Genomic DNA, 17,738 nt, shown 5'->3' on the forward strand with positions numbered 1-17,738 from the left:
ACATGGATTCCATTCTCTTTTGTTAAGCTATAAGAACGTCCTGATTCAAGGCTTCTCAGAGATGAATAGAGAAGTATTAAAGCATTTTCTTAGAAAGCTTTAAAATCAAAATGAGCCTAAATTTTTCTGTCATAGTCTCAGGGGTATTATTGGTCAAACAACCCAAATGTCACAGTTCTATATTAGGGGTTCAAATTAATCAGATTTGACTAAAAGATGTAATAAAAGACCTAATAAAAATAAGGAACATCTTGTTAAGTAGACCAATTTGTCAACGTCAGCCAAAAATTAACCGCGGAGTAAAACCTGAAGTAAATAACTAGCCAAAAGATAAACCTAAATTGTCACTTTCCTCTTAGAACTATTTTAAACCCCCCAAACAATCAGTTTTTATCAAGAACCTTTTTGTTTGTTTGTTTAGTTTAATAGGCATTTATTCCTTTAGTTGAATGACCTCTACACACAAATAGATGGTTTAAGATTTTTGACTGGAAAGGAATTTGGGTCTCAAGACGTTTTATGAGTATGCTACATGTTTTCTGGAAATCATTTAACTGAGCCTTTCAGTATTCTGCAGATTCCGTGGAGTAATGGGATTGAATCAGGAGCCTCACCTTTTGTCAACTTCAATAGTAGTATTGTGGATTTTGTTTAGGTTAACCAGGATTTGTTTCATTTGTAAGAGAACCCTCTTGCAATAGGACTGTTCAGGTTTCCTAATGGTGGCATTCTTTTAAACTTTTCTCCTTTCAGAAGCAGCAGCTATGTAAATAAAATATTAGGTTAAATCTAAAAATGTGGGCTGCCTAGTCAACTTTCATTTTTCTGTGTATGATCCTCAGAACGGATTAGGATATCCTTCACATTTCCAAGTAAAATTCAATTTAAAATGCCCTGGCCAAACTCTAAATAATAGCCCCTTGAGAGTAAACCAGCAGAGCGTTGCACTACCCCAATAAAGCTGTAGGTTTTATCACATGCACCAACAAATTTACATGCCTAGTACTATTCTCCTCTTTCACAGAATTTATTTTACACCTATTAAGCCAAACAGCATTTTAAACACTGACATATAAACTCCCTAATAAGTTAAAGCAAAGATAAAAGATAAAAATGTTTACCTTATGAGGAACACGATATACCATCACTTATAGTCTTCAAGCATTATTGCACTTTAACTTTCATAATTTGACAGGGCATTCATGAAACAATCTGCAGACGACTAGTTTTAATAGACAAATAAAGAACCCTTTCAAGCAGACATGACTGTCCTTAATTGTTTATTAGGTAAGAATTCTACCAACATTACTTGTATTAGCAGTAACGGTGGAGCTGGAGAGTACTGCGCCTTCTCTAAGCCTCACGGCGAGAACCACCAATAGTATGGTGGTACTTGTGGCCCTTGCCAAGCCGATGGCTCTTGCGGCCTGCAGATGTTCCCCCTCGCATCTCCCTGTGCGTGTGGACTGGTTTGGTGATCCACTGGGTGTCAGGGTTTGCATCAATGAGGGTAACCTCAAAGAATTTGTACATGAAATCTTCACCAACACAGTAAGAATTCAGGACTCTCAGAGCCCCACGGTGGCATCCAGCTCTCTCCTTGGCAAGAGATTGAAGGCTTTGAGCAAACTTCAGCTGGTTAACGTCCTGATGGACAAACTTGCCATAGGTCACACCCTTAGGAACCGGGTGTTTGCGGCCACCATGATGCACACGAATCTGATATATGACAAACTTGCTTGGCCTTGTCTCTCAGCCTGGGTGCTTTATCTGCTGGGTGGGGCTGGGGTTCCTATGGAGCACAGAGAGCCGGTGGTACTGCCAGTAGCACGTCCTGAGAAGAAAGCGCATTATTACGTCGACTGCTTCTTCCTTCGTAGCTCCTGGTGTACCTCTGAGCGCCCAACTTGGCTTACCTGATGGCTGTGGCCAGATGGAAAGGGAAGAACCTGATACTTTTAAGGCACTGTGAAGAATACAGAAGAAATAGCAACATGTAGTTTTTATAGTCTAATTAGCAATAAAAACCAACAATTATAAAATGACAAAAGCAATCTAATGCAGTTAATAATTAAGTGATTTAACAAATAAATATAAATGTCAAAATATATTCATTCTCACTAGATGCTAAAGAAACGACAATTAGATATTTTCGTTTATCAAATTAAACAGTAAACAAACAAACGATCCAATTAGAAAATAAGCAAAAGATATAAAAAGACATTTCCCCAAAGGGGATGTACAGATAAGTAAGTACAGGGAAAGATGTTCAATGTCATTCACCATTATAGGAATTAAAATAAAAACCATAGTGAGCTATCACTACAAACCCATCAGAATGGCTAGAATGAGAACATAAACCCATCGGAAGCTGAGAAGCATCTGTACAAGCAAATACCTATTCTGGCCACTGCCTATTTCTCCATGTTCTACCGTAGTAATTTTTTCAGTTCATTCAGCATTTTTGTTCCAGGCACTGTGCCACCCAGTAGAGATAGACAAAGATGAGTAAACATGATTGCTTTACTCAAGGAGCTCAGTTTAGTGATAAATATATCAAATGTGATGATTTCTTTTATCACAGTGAAGTGTGTGAGGTTCCAGGAACACAAAGCTATCTGTTTTCCATTTGTCTATTGGCAGTACTGTGTCTTGGGTAAGTGCCAGAGTGTTGAGTCAGTCAGGCTGGTTTCAAATAATTCATTGATAAATAGTTCTATATTTATTATCACCTTGGGGAAGCTATCCAAGTTCCCTGAATGTTAGTGCCCCATCTGTAAAATGTGTCTACTAGTACATACCAATGCCATGAGAGTTATAAAAATTTATAATGGATGTAAAGTCTTGTGGAAATAAAATATTTTTTTTTTGTTTTGTTTTTTGTTTTTCTTTTTTTAATTAAATTTATTGGGGTGACAACTGTTAGTAAATTTACATAGATTTCAGGTGTACAATTCTGTATTACATCGTCTATAAATCCCATTGTGTGTTCACCACCCAGAGTCAGTTCTCCTTCCATCACCATATATTTGGTCCCCTTTACCCTCATCACCCACCCCCCAACCCCTTACCCTCTGGTAACCACTAAATTATTGTCTGTGTCTATGAGTTTTTGTTTCTCATTTGTTTGTATTGTTCTTTTTGGTTTATATACCACATATCAGTGAAATCATAGGGTTCTCTGCTTTTTCTGTCTGACTTATTTCACTTAGCATTATACTCTCAAGATCCATCCATGTTGTCACAAATGCTCCTATATCATCAGAAATAAAATATTTTAAGCTTCACATTCTTTTCTTTAAAATCTATTATTTCCTATATTTTAAATTAAGTCTTAATTTTCTTTAGCTCTTCCTTTTCTGATTCATTTCTAGCAAATAGATTCTGTAAGAATCTGTGGTAGACCTCCTAACTGCAAATAAGAGAAGGGCAGGTTCAATGAATGTGAAAAGTGAAAGCCATTTACAATCTATTTTATGTAAGGGTAGGATGCCAAAAACATTAAAATAAAATCCCGTCCTATGATTGTTAATCATACGAGTGTCTTCATAAAATTGTCTGTGGAAACGCCTTGGTAGCCTCTGGGCTTCAAATATTTTATGTCTGCTATGTCTGCTTTTAATTTATAAAGACTTTTTTACTCATTAATCATCATGGGTAACGTATTCAAATTTACACTTCTAATTCTGGAAGATGTATAAATTACCATTTTTCTTTATTATAAAAAATGCTTATTCCTCTTGCTCTAATAACTTCACTTTATGGATCTAGAAATTAAATAACAAGAGAGATAGAAACAGACATGAGCACAAAAATGTTTATTACAGTATTATTTAATATAATGCAAAATAAGAACCTAAATTTTTTTAGGTTAAAGTTAAACTTAAATTAAAGTTTATTGGGGTGACAATTGTTAGTACAGTTACATAGATTTCAGGTGTACAATTCTGTATTACATCATCTATAAATCCCATTGTGTGTTCACCACCCAGAGTCAGCTCTCCTTTCATCACCATATATTTGATACCCCTTACCCTCATCTACCACCCGCCACCCCCTTACCCTCGGGTAACCACTAAACTATTGTCTGTGTCTATGAGTTTTTGTTTCTCATTTGAAGAACCTCAATTTTTGACATTAGGTGAATGGTTAAGTATATTAAAAATGAAGTTGATAATGACATTTTACTGACAGAAGAAAATGTAAGTTTATGAAATTATAAAGAAAATAATGCATAGAAACCAGATAGTGAGCAAATATGTCAAAACAGTCATAGTGGTTACCTCTAGATGGTGGGATTACAGAAATAGGGTTTTTTCTTTGACTGAAACTGCTAAATCTACAGTGAATTTACATTGCTTGGCTAAGCAGGATGAAATTGAGTTAAAAAGTAATCTAGTGGTGAGGTACAGACTCTAAGTCAGGAGTGGCAAACATGAAATACCTATGGAGACCCTCAGATAACAGAAGTGAGTGATGCAGGCCTGTGGTTTATGATACCCTTTTGATGTGTGAAGCGTGGAAGCTGCAGACAAACCCGATCTCGAGTGATGCTGCTGGTTACCACTCTGTTGTCCTTTATGCAGGAGGGTGATTCAGCACAACCTACTCTTATTTTTCAAGGGAATTCAGAAAAGTAGACTTATAGGTGAAATCTGGTTTTTACATATAGCATGCCTCAATACCTGGATGGGCGGGGTTGGCCTAGGCCACCAGTTTTTACTTCCGACTTGTGTTAGTGCAATAGAGGTTCAGAGGAAAGGAGATAATTGTGGATGGAGTGCTTTAGGAATATATTATATTCTAGGCTGTAGTGAATCAGAACTAGAAGGGAGGGGGGCTGGGAATATTTGTTTATTAATTTATTCAATAAAGTTTTATTTAATGTTGAAAAAATGAAGATGAATCAGATAGAGCTCCTATTTAGAAGCTATTAAGAGAGGAGATTTCATCATAGCTAATATGTCTTACCAAATGGCAGGCATAATGTATACCATATTGCGTCATGTATTATTTCATTTAATCCTCACAACTCCAGGAGGTAGCTACTATTATTAGTTTCCATTTTCCACAGGTGAAAACTGAATCTTAGAGATGGTAAGTAACTTGAGCCAGGTAACAGAGCCAGGATTCCAGACCCCAATTTGATTCCAGATCAAAACTCTAAACAAGCATATTATATATTATGGGAGGTCAGGGGAGGATGAGATTACTCTTAGCAGCAGAAAGATTTATACATGGAAAGATTTGAACTTGGAGAGAGCTGTTTTGGGTCAGTCTAAACAAGCTCTGGCAACCAAGTGATAAAGGTAAGAGTGAGGGAGCCATTGGTCTGGGGCAGAGGTTGAAACTAAAGGCTGGTAGACCAAAAATAGTATATTAACAGACAGTAGTCTTTAAAAATTAAAAAATAACTATAATTATTTTCCAATACTTTAAAAACCTGGAGAAGCCACATAAATTTGGATTTCTAGCTCCTCCGGGAATTCAGAATACCTGGTAACACTGGGCCCACATTCCCATATGGTAATGACTGGCTAACCTGGCAGAGGCTGCTCGACTTCCAATGGAGTATAGAAGTTCTTCCCTTCCCACGTGGCCTACTTTGTTCATTTAATTTCCTGCCAGGAGCCTTTAGGCACTCAAGCTAGTTAAAAGTCTTGGTCTAGAAAGTGAAGTATCAGCATGCAGGAAAGAATAACCAAATGGAACAAGGCAGGTGAGAGCTGGGAATGCAGAAGCTAAGGGTGTTTGAAAGTACGGACCCAGAAAGACACTTTCTGAGGATGCCAGATCCTAACGCAGAGGTCGTTGATCTTGTTCCCATCTAGTTGAGTTGGAAATGGTCCCAAGATCTTTGCCTGAGGATTGGAAGGAAGTAGACTGGAGGTGGCAGGGACTTGACTGAGGGCTCAATGGAAAAGGTAGAAATTTGAGGGAGAATTTAGACCGCAGAGAGTAAAACCATTAATGTGACCATTCAGTGATTCACCCAAGATTCTATTTCCAAGAGAATTTTCTGGCTTACTCAGTGTTTATGGTTGCCAGGAAAAAAAAACGTTAGTAAGAAAGAAATCAAAAAACCTAAACCTGGTTTCTTTAATGCCTCTCAGTGTATTTTCACAAATACAGGCTGAGTGATCCCTTTACACACTCCTTAGGTATTGATCTGAGGGTCCCGTTAGTTCTGGGGGGCCTTAGGAAAAACATTTACTTAGCGTAAAGGAACTTTGAACAGGTTACTTACTTCTCTATGCCTTGGTTTCTTTCTCTGTTAGAAGGTTTAATAGTTTCAAATTTTCACAGGGTAAGGATTAGGTGAGTGAATGGAGCTATATGAAGTATATGTCTCAGAGCAGGAAGGAATAAGTGATTGCTGTGATGAGCAAGGATGGGGCTAGAATCCTTATAGTTGCCTCTGAATCCTTACAGTGACCATATGAGCTAGGTATTATTTTCCCCATTGAAAAATAAAATGAGGAAATTGAGGTTTAGAGAGGTTTAGAAACTTATGTTGTCTGACAATTTAGTTCGCAAACTCATCCTAGAAAAAGTGCTCCATACCTCATTGCTGAATATCATCACTATGGTCACCTTTGAAGTGCTCCCCTTGGGAAGCTATGCACCAACGCCAGCGCCTAGTCCACCCTTCAAAGCAATCTTGGAACTCTTTTTCTGGAATGGCCATCAGAGCTGTCATTGTATTATACTTGATGTCCTGAATGTCATCAAAATGTCTTCCTTTCAATATTTCCTTTGTCTTGGGGTAAAAAAAGAAGTCACTGGGGTCCAGATCAGGTGAGCAGGGAGGGTGTTCCAATACAGCTATTTGTTTACTGGCTAAAAACTCCCTCACAGACAGTGCCGTGTGAGCTGGTGCATTGTCGTGATGCCAGAGCTCCTTTGGGACCATTTTTGCACACACCTTTCTCAGACCAAGATTTTCAGTCAAGATTTTCCTAATTGTTTCTCTATTGATGTTTACTTGGTCTGCTATGCTACTCACAGTCAGCTGATGATTTTGACGCACAATTCGGCGAATTTTTGCTCATTACTGGCTACCCTGACCTCTATTTATCAGTGACACATTCTCTCACCTCAGAAAAAAGTTTAGTCCATTTGCACACTGCCATTTTCTCCATTGCATTATCCTCATAAATTTGGACTAACATGTCCCTGATTTCACTTCCACTCTTGCCAAGTTTAACAAGAAATTTAATGTTTGTTCATTGCTCTAATTCAAGCTCAGACATTCTCGCGACAGCACACAAAACATGCAATAATGAACGCCACTCAGCAAGACAACACCTCATGTCAACACAAACACACCTGTGAGACACTGATATACCAAGATTATGAAACCTTACCGAGCTGTTTGTACAGTGCTTCCAATGTAAACGCATGGTGGCAAGTTCACAAACATAATTGTCAGGTCTCAGGCTCAAGGTTACATAATTAGTAAGGGGCGATTTGGAGAGATTTACTCAAAAAGTCTCAAACCACACCAAAAAAGTATGCTGACATCTATCTGACATTCCAAGGATAATCATATAACATTCTTGGATAGAAATTAAAACAGTTTCAATTTATATCCTGCTAAAACCTTGAGGTCACCAGCCGTGTGTTCCTAAGTGGCCTAACCTCTCTGAAACTTACTTTTCTCATCTATAAAAGTTTCTATGTTTATTGATAGATTCAGTGAAGTAATACATTTGGAGTACTCAGCAGTATACTTAGCTTATAAGCAATCAGCTAACAGATATTAATTTTACTAACATTTACTGGACCTGTTACTGTACCAGGGATGTAAAGGGGAATGCAACATGTTTCCTGCCCTTGTGGAACTCAGGACCAGACAGCTATAAGAGCAGTGAAATTTTAACACAATAAGGAAACTATTATAAGGGAAGAATAAACTATGTGATCTGGGAAGGAGAAAGATATAGATATGGTGAAGAGGGAATGATGGCAGGGAAGGTTTCAGCTGTGAACTGTGGAGTGATCTGGACCTGAAAGGAAGAGTAGGGATTCACAGACAGAGAAGGCAGAAATGAGATTCCAGGCAGAAGGAACAGCTTGTGCCAACACAGAGAAGGCAAAAGTCTAAAAGTTCTGGGAGGATCAGGAAATGGTAAACAGTTCAAGTATGCTAGAGGGTAAGTTACATGACTTAATTAATAAAAGCAGAAGAGAAAAAAAATTGGATTCAGGCTATGAAGGGCCTTGTGTGTCTTGCTAAGAAGAGTGACCACTAGCCCATGAGGAACAGAGAGCAAGTCTTTAAAGCAAGAATGTTTTGTAATCAGATTGTTTTCGATGAAAGAGAGTAGCAGGGTAAAGGATAATGAGAGGAAACCAGACAGGAGCCTATTGCAAATAGTCTAGACAAGAGGTGACAAAGACCCCAAAACTGGCCACCAATGAATTGGAAGTAGATGGCGAGGAAGAGAAAGTGAAGGGTGACATAAACACAGTGTGTGAAATCCAAGTTATGAAAATGGCTAGGTCCCTTCTCACCACAGTCACCCCCAAAGGACCAAAACAAAAACAAAGAAAACCTCTTTTAAAAATAATCTCTTTTGTTTGTATGCAAATAAGCCATGCACAGTGAAAATGCAACTCAAGTGAGATGATGACAAATGCAATATTTTGTCTCCAATCCATGAAACACAAAAATTGAATGGGTTTACCAGTGCTGTCCTTAAACATTCCAACTCCTCATGTTAAAACTGTAGTCAACTGCAAGGCTTACATGTGATTATTTTCAATCTTAAACCAGATTTGAGGAAAGCTTTTTAAGGCCCCTTTCAAAAGAGGCTATCCCTTCCGTACATTATGGAAGAGTAGGAAAAGCACATCTTGTTTTACTGGAAAATTTCTTTCAACACTCTTCTGGGGTTGGACCTTTGGAATCTTGCAGATAAAAATGTGCAAAGAGAGCTACAAAAATTACACCTCTGTGGTTCTGCACCACCAACTTGAAAATGGCAAATCAAGGTTGATAAATGCATATTTTAAGGCTTCTCAGAAGTCTTATGTGCATTGCTTTTGGTTGCTAAGATGCCACAGGGAAGTGAGCTTTTGGGTGTGCAATGACCCCACCCTCCACCCTGTTGTGAAATGGAAGCTTCAAAAAATCCAGTGGTTTTTTTTTTTCAACAAGCTTAGTCATATTGGCTGTGTTCTGTATGCCCCAACCTATTTTATTTTATGTTGTAGCGCATATTTTATTTACACTCTTAAATAAATAGTTTGCATAAAAAGGTGCTTTCACAGATCTTCAGGCCTTCCTAAATTTGAAATACGCTGCCATTTCTTAAAATGTGTTAGTTTTGTTATGTATTATATTTCATCCTCTACACACATAGGAAAAAATACAGACTTAACTCTTCAAGCAACTTCTACATTTAGAATATTACCTCTTTTTATTTCTTCTGAGGTTATAAAGGAAATGGGAAATGTCAGAGGCTTTGTGAAATAAATAACAGTTTCTCAGAATGCGTAAGTGCATACCCTTAAGCAAATGAGTCACTTAAATTCAGAGATCACGGTCTTCTGAATCTGAATTTGAGTTTAATGTTCCCCGGCAACATGAAAAAGTTGCAAATCAGATACTTACTTTGTTGAATTCTGAATTTGGTACCAATATTTAAACTCACTGCTGTATGTGTTTCACTTGTCTTGGAAATGTTTTACACAGGTTATTTGTTAACTAATAGGATATCTCTTGTGTAACCTATCAGAGGAAATCCTGAGATTGTAAGATTGTATTGTAAGCCTTACGGAATAGCTAGACTATAGAATTATTAAATAAAAAGTAAAGATCACTTAGTTTACCCTTCCCTTGAATGAGTTTTCTCTATTGTGCCATCCATGACTGATAGTCATGCAGACACCATGACCATTTAAAGCAGGGGTGTCCAAACTTTTTTCAACGTTTTTCACCAAGGGCCAAATGCAGTAAAATACATAAACAGCCGGGCCACTCACTCGAGGTGAAGTACGTATTTGCCTCACCTGGTTTATTTAAGTAAACTAAATATATTTTTGGAATTTGCTGCAGGCCAATTAAAAATGGATTGCGGGCTGCAGTTGGCCCGCGGGCCGCAGTTTGGACGCCCCTGATTTAAAGTATGAAATGCAGGAGAACCGATATCCCTTGGAGATGCCTATTCCTGAGATGAAGGACCTGAGGAATTTTTGTTTTGTTTTAAGGTTCTTTACTTTTTATTTTTGTAATGTCATTCCATGCAAAAGCAATAGAAATATACCAGTCTTAACAAGAAGTTTACAATTCACTATTTGAACAGAAAATCTGTGTACATTATCATTTCTAGCAATTTTACATGGTAAATTGACTGTTAAAAAAAATGTTCTTTCTAATCCCTCTGCTGCCTTAACTCTTGGAATAGTATTATTGGTAGAAAGCCCACCTAGTACTATTTACAAGTACCAAATTAAGACTGTATAACTTATATAAAATCTATTAATTTAACTGCTGAGTTTAATATCTTTGATTATTCAGCGCTCTGTGTGAGGGGAAAAGCCACCTTGACATATTGACAAAAGGCCAAAAATTAAGTGTCCATAAAGATATTAAAAGTATCGCCTTCTGAGACTATTTAGTCAGATACCAGTAAAGAAAGCTGATGCTAGTTTGGCCCTGTCAACACAAGGTTAAACCCAAACTAGCCACCTAACAAGCGGCATCTTGTGGAACAAATTGCAAACACCTGTGGAAACAAGTTACAGTGTGCTTGTCAGGTTAACCTGGAGGACGGTAAAGGTTAAGCAATTCCGTTTGTTGCAAGATTGCTTCAAGTTCAATTTTCATTGGATTTAGTTCCATTTATGATTTGAAACATGCAAAATACACTCACTGTACATAAAATTGTTTCTTAAGAAAATAAGGCAAGAATAACAATTCCCCATGAGATAATAAACTATTAACAGAAACCACACAGTCACAAATGCATAAGGCATGCATGGCCGGCCCTCCACCTAGCCAGGTAGAGGTAATGTGCTCTAAGTGGCCTCTACATGGCACCAGTTAGTTCATGGCCCAGAAGTCTTTCAAGGGTTCAGTTAAATAAGCTTCCAAGTCAAACTTGTCCTCCACTTGGCAATCCACCTTTCTGACTTTGGTGAGTGTGTCAGGATAACATATCAAAGTTACCCTGAGAGCTGGTCTGTGACTCAGGGCTGCTTTCTGTGGGTTTGGTCTCCATTTCTCTGAGGTCTACAGGATGTATGTCTTGAAAATCATATCCTTCTGCAAGTGGAGGATGCCAGAAATGCAGAGCCACCTCGCAGAGTTTGAGCTGCTGGTCCCACAATGGTCCACTATACTTCTTGAATTTGTTGGGGGCCTTGGGATGAATGACAGGTTGTCGAAGTTGTCTCGGGACTTCTTTAATGCAAGGATCACAGGCGATGGTGTTTTTTCCATAGTTGATTTGCTTCTGTCTTTTCATCAGGACACTTTCCTCTGTCTCCAAGACGACAGGCACTGCCAAAGTAGACACCCTCAAATCAGAACTTCCCGATGATGATTTTCTCTCTCTGCCAAAGTCATTTATGAGGAGTTTCCTTTTTATATTTTGCCATTTCTTTGTTAGCGCTGGCCCTCATTTCCTCTTCTTCAACTGCACTTGCCCAGTCTGCACCTAGAATGGGGCTTTGGGCCTCAGTGGTAAAGCTGTTGGGTCTGTGGTTGCGTCTTGGCCTCGTGGCGTTCTCGGCTGTCCACCGTCCTGTGCCTGCGGTCGGCTCTGCGCCTGTGCCCCTGCTTCCATCTCGCGGGTGCTGCGGGCTGGCATCTCGGTCACTGAGGCTCCGGTACCTGTGGGGTGGGGCAAGGGGGGTGCGGTTTGCGGGCGGCAGGTTATGGCAGCTCACCCGTCCCCTCCGTTGACGCTGACATACTGTTGCGGGAGTGGAAATTTTTTCTTAATTATGGCCTACATGACCTAGTTAGAATCTACCTCATGCTCTTAAGATGGTATTTAATCATTAGGAGGTCATGCTTAGCTGATGTTGTTTATGTTGAAAATCACTTGGTGGCAAGTACCTTGATTCCATTGGTGTAGGTCTCTTACACCCACCTGCAGGCTCTGGGACGGCAAGGGCCCTCTGCTTTTGCTCATCTTGGATCCCAGGACCAGCCCAGGCCCACAATCGGGGCTGGTCACATATTTGTTGAATGAATGAAAGCAAATTAAAAAGTAGAAATTCTAAACGGTGTAATGACATCTGTGGATGTTAAAGAATTGTTGGGAAAATGGGAAATATTACTGAGATACAAAGATGGATTGGAACAAATGTCAAGCATAAAAATATGTGTGTGTGTGTGTGTGTGAGTGTGTGTGTGTGTCACTAGAGTCTGTAGGTACTACCAGTTCCCTTGGATGCGCTGGCACCACCCCTGCAGCCCGTTCATGAGACGTTTGTTTCCAGGCAGGCAGGCAGGCAAGGTGGGAGGGCTGCTCTGAATGGGGTCTTGCTGCTATTATCCTGGTCTCTAGTGTCCATGGTGTGAATTGTGAGTCTTTCAGTTCTGCGAGCTGTAGTCCTTCCCTGGCTTAGCCTTGTTTCTTGACCTGTGGTCCAGTTCCCTGTTGTCTCCTGGAGCCTGTCCTCCAGTGATAGGCCTTGTTCTATAGGAAGAAACAATGAAGTATCTCTGCCCACCACACTGTGGTTATCACACTTCCCAGAAACTCCTGATTCTGGGGGTGCTGCAGCACACCCTCACCCCAGTCTGCCATGTCTCCACCAGACCACAGCCCCTCTCAGACCCTGGGTATGGGAAGCCTGGCTCCTCACTTGCTAGGGTTGTCCCTAGCCTGAGCTCTACCTAGCCCCATCTTCCTCATCTTGCCCACTTGCTCATACCACTGAAGTCACAGCTCATCTAAAGGCTACAAGCAATTAGTCCAAGCAAATGATTTTGAGAGAAAGTTCAGACAAGAATCTTTTGCATTCACTTGATAGAAACTTACAAATAACTGTTGGTGTCCCTGGCCTTTCAGACTTTTCCTTAGAGGACATTTAGGCAAAGGCGTGTCACTGGGTCCTAGTTTCCATGTTCAGGAGTTGATTGAATACAACTTAAGAAAAAATACATATTGCCTCTTTCTTAGCATGCATGAATGATAAGCGTGAATTTGCATCATGAGAAAGTGAATAAAAGAAGGTACCCCAGGGCAGTTAGGGAGATTGAACAAGCCAGCCTAGTACAAGAGCGGAGCCTGTGCTAGAGGTTGGAAGAGTGAGGGTCTCTTCCTATCTCGGTGACTCACGTGTAGGATATAAATACTGAGGCTGAAAAATTTTGGCTCAAAGAAAAAGACTCAACTGGCTGTAATGCTTAACTGTACAAAATTTGCTTTTAAGTGTACGTCAAGAGTGTATCTCCCCCTCAAAGAAAAAAGAAACTTACTGTATTTCTAAGAATGTTCCTCCAGAAACATGGAACTGAAAGCTATTTTTTATTGATCTGGCTCTTAGAAAACAATGGGGCTTTTTCTTTAATTCACCTAAGGAATTGACATAAAAATCTTGGTTCTGCACTAGAAAGCTGCAGAAAGTGTCCAAATAGAGGGCAGAAATACAAAAGTGGAGATTTTTCATATTATATGTATGGCATTTGATTAAAAGCGTGTAACATGGAGAAGTGAAACTTTGGACTGTGAAATTGATGCTAATTTTCTTACCTATTAGTCTAGAAGCCCTCTAAAAGGTCACACCATTAATTTAGTTACTTTACCAGGAATCAGTGCATGTGGTTAGTGTGTGTATTTTTTTAATTAATGGATTTTATTTTTAGAACAGTGTTCGATTTACAGAAAAATTAAGCAAATAGTACAGAGAATTCCCATATATCCCCTTCCACACGCAGTTACCCCTATTATTATCATCTTGCGTTAATGTGGTATGCTTGTTACAATTAATGAACCAATATTGATACATTATTAAGTAACATTTATATTTTACACGACGTTTCCCTTTCTGTTCTACAGTTTTGTGGATTTTGACAAATTTATAACAACACATGCACCATTACAGTATCATAGAGAATAGTTTGCCCTAAAGATTCCCTGTGTTCTACCTATTCATCTCCCCTCACGTCCGCTGGCAACAACTGATCTTTTTATTGTCTCCATGGTTTTGCCTTTTTCAGAATGTCATCTAGTTGAGATCGCACAGCATGTAAATTTTTCAGGCTGGCTTCTCTCATTAAACACAGTGCTTTTAAAGTTCCTCCATGGCTTTTCGTACCTTTATAGTGCATTTCTTTTTATCGTTGAATTATATTCCATTGTATGAATGCACCATAGTGTGTTTATACACTCACGTATTGAAGGGTATGTTAGTTGCTTCCAGTTTTTGGCAATTATGAATAAAGTTGCTATAAATATTTATATGCAGGCGTCTGTGTAGACATAGGTTTTCAACTCATTTGCATAAATACCTAGGAGGATGATTGCTGGATCGTATGGTAGGCTTATGTTAAGTTTGGTAAGAAAATGCCAGAATGTGTTCCAAAGTGCCTATGTCATATCATTTTTTTTACTGATATAGGCACCAGCAATGAATGAGAGTTCTTGTTGTTCCACATCTTCGTCAGCATTTGGTATTGTCAGTTTTTTGTATTTTTGCCCTTCTAATGTGTGTGTAGTTGTAGCTCATTGTTGTTTTAATCAGCAATTCCCTAATGACATTTGATACTAAGCATCTTATCATATACTAATGTGTCATCTGTTGTGAGGTATATGATCAGATCTTTTGCCCATTTTTAAATTAGTTGTTTGTTTTTTTATCTTTGAGTTTTAAGAGTTCTTTGTACATTTTGGATGCTGCTCCTTTATCAGATATGTGTTTCTGCAAATATTTTCTCCCAGTCTGTGGATTGTCTTTTCATTCTCTTAGCAGTTAGTATATTTAGGCTTTAAGGAGAAAGGGTTCTAAAAAATACAATTTTACAGTAGCAGTACAAGGAAAATTTCATAGCAAATATTTTATGCCCTCTCTCAGGTTGTGTTAAGGAACCCTGTCTGTGGACCCAGCAGAGTTTCATTAAAGGGGATGAGTCAGGTCCTGGAAGCTGTGACTGACTATCCTGCATTATTAGATGTTGTGCAGGGGGGCTGAGAATGAAAACAGGAACCAACTCTGAGTTGTAGCACTTCCAAATTAAGAATAATTTGGGAACTGTGTTTACAGTCCAACCCGAGGTGCCCTGGCCTGAATTATACTATACATAAGGTATGAATTTCTGCCCATGAATCCAAGTATGTAATAGATTATCACTTTTTTATTATGTTTAATTCAGCCTAATCTACCTCTGAGCCCCCGTTCTGCCAGTTGGACGGGAGACTCTATCTTCATCGTATAGGAGAGCCTTTCCCCTCCTGCAGCCCAGTCAGAATTTAGGAAGCTTTTCCACCTGGTGCCTAGAAAGTGGTAGAAGGGCCTCAAGTCCCAAGTCTGTCCTGGTCTGTCCTGGTAGCCATTGGCACCCTCACTATCTAGCCCATGGTGTCTGTGAAGTCTGGCAGCTCTCTGCCCCATGCCGTAGTGGGGAGTGAGATGATCTACTGAGGCTGGGTCCCCTGAGCCCAGCACACCTCCTCTCTAGGCATGAGCTTTCACCCCTGAAGTTGTTATCCCCTGGGGAGCATTGAGAAGGGGTGCGTGGGTCCCACTGCTCACAGGACTCACACACCTCTGCCCTTCCCTCTCTTACTCTTGCATCTCAAAAGTACTCTTTTATCTTATCTTTTAAGGCACCTGTATTGGTGCCTTAGGCTTTTGCAAGTCTCTCTTCCATAGGCTTTCGCAAGAGTCCAGAAGTACGTTTGACGTTAGGTTTCTTCTGCTTTCTCCCCTACAAAAATCCCTGTGTCAAGAAAGCTCAGAAAACGAACACTAATTAACCTTTCAATAAATAATGCTGCTACAATTATTTGTGGAAACTATTTTATCCTGTATTGAGACCACCACCAGCACCTGGAATACTTTTAGACTGCCTCTCAACCAACCACTGGCCACAGGAAGCCATTTATAGATAGCAACAAATACATGGCTGGCGTGGAAAAATTCGGCTAAGTGTTTAGATGTTTCCAAATGCCTACAGTTTTCTAGTTTTGCCTCCCAGAGTCGATCCTAACTATTCCTGGGTGGTCCCAGGGGAATCTCTCCTGGGCAACGTTGAGCAAGGACATCTGGAAGATATCCGTTTCCCCCAGCCAGCTACCATCTATAGCCACTCCCCTCCTGCTGCTTTTCCTTACAGCCTTTGCTTCCTCAGACCTGAGAAAATCCGGGAGCGAGGCACTGGAGGAAGCCGCCCCACACAGAGAGTAGCTTTCTGGTTCCCAGCAACTTCCTCCTTGCTAAACACAAGGAACCGCTCTTCATTCTATTCTGCCTCCTCTCAGCATTTGCTACTGTTGATCACTGTTTGACCACTCTCTCTGTTCTTGGCTCTGATGACGCGGTAAATGCCTCCTTATCAGATTTTCAAGTGGCACAAGGCTTGGAGGGATGACTAATAAAATGGATGATATATATGGGATTCAGAGTAATTTTGATGGGCCCCAAATACCGACACACAAACAGTATGGGATCAGGGCTGAGTGATCTGACTTGACGTGTGAAAAAAGAAACAAAACCAGTTATGGTCAGCTAACCTCCCAGTGCAACTGTTTACAGGTTAATTTGATCCCTGACTCATTAATGCAAGTGATCTTGTCATTGCCAGTTCCATTCTGTGAGCCCTCTCTGCGAAAAATTATGCTGACAGACTCAGGGAGATGCGTGCCAGTGGGCAAGCCACCAAGTTGATGAGGTCTAGAGACTATATCATATGAGGGATGTTTGAGGACCGTGATTATATTTAGCTGAGAGAAGAGACTACGAAGGACATTTATAGTATCTGCATTCAACTATTTGGAGGGTTTTATATATAAAGGGATAAAATGATACATATTCTGGTAGTTCCAGAAAACAGGACAGGGACAACTAGATGGTATTCATGGGGCTGGGGAGTCAGGGGTGGGAGATTTGGGATTATTACAAAGAAGACCTTTCTCTTATAACTGTCTTATCAGATAGTGGGTTTTCCAAGGTACGTGAGAAAACAAAGGTTGGATATCCATGAGATGACATCAAAGGGGTTCTTGTTTGAGTTGGAGACTACAATGATTTCTCAGGTCCCTTAAACAACTTTGCAGCTCTAAGCCACAGAGGAAAAGAATTCCATGACACTATGTTATCCTTGATTTCTGCTGCCTGGCTCATGGCATTGGGGGAGGCTTCTTTAAGAAGAAACTGAAAGGGAGAAGGGATATGGAAAAGAGAAAACAATAAAACAACTTTTTTTAATTTATTTAAAGAATCTACTATATGCCAGAATCTGCACTAGGCACTACGTATATGGAATCCTATTTAATCCTCACACAAAGCTTATGAGATATTTTATGTTATTTCTATGCGGAAATTAAGGCTCAGAAAAGTTAAGTGACTTCCTTAAGAACACACAGGCATTAACTAGTGGAGTTTGAAGGCAGGTCTGTGTGATTCCAAAGCCCAGTGTTATGTGTTAATTTTACTCATCCTTTATTTGTGGAAAATTATACTGCTTTAAAAAAAAATATTACTAACATAAAGATTCCTTTTAAAACAAGTTTACTTAAATAAAGGTAAGAGAAAAACATTGTATAAAGAATAGTACA

The 17,738-nt window shown here is 39.6% G+C and overlaps 1 protein-coding gene and 2 pseudogenes across 4 annotated transcripts in view; 1 reads left to right on the forward strand and 2 right to left on the reverse strand.

Moving 5' to 3' along the window:
* Nucleotides 1-17,738, forward strand: part of CD86 (CD86 molecule) — a 57,368-nt gene that overhangs the window by 4,540 nt on the left and 35,090 nt on the right. The window lies entirely within an intron of this gene.
* Nucleotides 1,315-4,997, reverse strand: LOC308506261 (large ribosomal subunit protein eL15-like; annotated as a pseudogene). Its single transcript has 2 exons — nucleotides 4,972-4,997; nucleotides 1,315-1,923 (listed from the first exon to the last, which is right to left on the reverse strand). The product of its transcript is annotated as a large ribosomal subunit protein eL15-like (transcript).
* LOC308506266 (histone RNA hairpin-binding protein-like) lies at nucleotides 11,051-12,146 on the reverse strand (annotated as a pseudogene). Its single transcript has 2 exons — nucleotides 12,071-12,146; nucleotides 11,051-11,924 (listed from the first exon to the last, which is right to left on the reverse strand). The product of its transcript is annotated as a histone RNA hairpin-binding protein-like (transcript).

The sequence above is a fragment of the Rhinolophus hipposideros genome (genome assembly GCF_964194185.1).
Source record: "Rhinolophus hipposideros genome assembly, chromosome: 2".
Taxonomy (NCBI): Eukaryota; Metazoa; Chordata; class Mammalia; order Chiroptera; family Rhinolophidae; genus Rhinolophus; species Rhinolophus hipposideros.